The sequence below is a fragment of the Vidua macroura genome, chromosome 4 (genome assembly GCF_024509145.1).
Source record: "Vidua macroura isolate BioBank_ID:100142 chromosome 4, ASM2450914v1, whole genome shotgun sequence".
In the NCBI taxonomy this organism is placed as follows: Eukaryota; Metazoa; Chordata; class Aves; order Passeriformes; family Viduidae; genus Vidua; species Vidua macroura.
Window position 1 is genome coordinate 9,846,650 of NC_071574.1, and position 1,691 is coordinate 9,848,340.

Consider the following 1,691-nt stretch of genomic DNA (forward strand, 5'->3'; position numbering starts at 1 on the left):
TCCTTCTTTGAAATGGTGGTTACACATGGGAACAGGTTGCCCAGGCAAGCGGTAGAATCACCATCCCTGGAAGTGTTCAAAAGGTGTGAGGTTGTGGCACTTGGGGACATGGTGGTGAACATCACAGTGCTGCATTAATGGTTGGACTCAATGATCTTAGAGGTATTTTCCAACATAAATGTTTTTCTGTGATTTGATGTTGAAGGGGAATAATTTTCTCTTCAGGTTATCAGTGTTCAACGCTCAACCTTGCAAGCAGCAGCACATATATAACACCAGGGGACTGCTTTGGGGAGAAACTTCAACACTGGTGAAACCACTGTTCAGTGTTCACTTCAACATTGGGAAACCACACCACTTAGGTGGCTGCTTAGTAGAAAAACCTGTGTGCATTTTTTTTTGCCTCATGCTGCAGCACAGGCAAATATTTGTCAAACAGATTTTCAGCTTCATCAGAGCTTATTTCCTCCAAATTCTGTCATGCTATTAATCACTTTTTCAGGGAATATATATAAATGAAAATAAAAGTATTTGAGAGGAAAAGACAGACTTCATGTACACCATAACATGCATTATTGTTGTGCTTTTAAGCATTTACTGGAAGGCACCTTGAATTTATTTGCTTAGAGTTGGCATTTGCTTAGAGTTTTTCCCCTGCACTTCCGCATACATGCCACTGCACAGTGGGTGCAGCAAGGCAGTAAAAGAAGGATTTGGCAGACCATAGTTAAGCATCACTTTGACTGTATCTGTTAGATGAGAGGTAGGAGTTTCCTGCCTCCCTCCTCCTTGGGAGGAAAACCCAGGGCAGAAAGCCAAGGCCGTGTATGCACAGATGTCCTTGGAACTGGTGGGGCTGAGGTTGCTCTTGGCTAGGTAAAGGGCAGGCTGAAGGTCTGGTGTGCAGTGCATGCCTCCTCTCCCAGGTGACAGGTGATAAACTTTTGGTTGCTCAACCCCAAGCAGGACTCTGGCACGTACAGTTTCTTCCCTTATTGTGTCTTTATCTGATGAATGTACTCTCCACAGCAGGACCACTGCCAGCAGCACCTGGGACCACTACTGATGGGTTTTTTCTCATGTGCTGGGTAGGATAGGGGAAGTGTTCTGTCACTCCTTCCTGTGTCTCAGCCCAGCCAAGAGATGCTGTGCTGCCAGGGGTCCTCTGAGATCTTGGGACATGCACACAGGGAAGCCATCCACATGAGGCAGGTGCAAAGGCAGTGAGTGCTGTATCTGCTGTCTTCGGGCTTTGCTTGAGAGATCAGTGGCAGGAGGGGAAGTGAGAGGCAAAAAATTACCTTCAAGAATTCAAGCTGCTCAGTGCTAATTTATTTATGCCATGTTAAGTCAGAAAAATGGAGGTTAAACAGCTGGGGAGCTTCCATCAGAGGTTATAACCTACCCTTTGATCAGGGTGAGCAATGTTGGGTCATGAGACTGCCATGGAGAAGCAAAGCTCTCCTCTGAAGAGGACTTGGGGTCATGAACATGCAGCAGGTATGGAGCCATACAGCTTCCCCATCTTGCACATCATCTCTCCTGGTTCAACTCTCTCAATACTTTCTCCCATTTGTCTTAAAAAACATCATTATTATTAAGTAGTAAAGGCCCTTTTTAGTCCACAGTACAACTTACTCTGCTAAATAACATCAATACATAAAAAAATACTTTTCACCCATCAAATACCG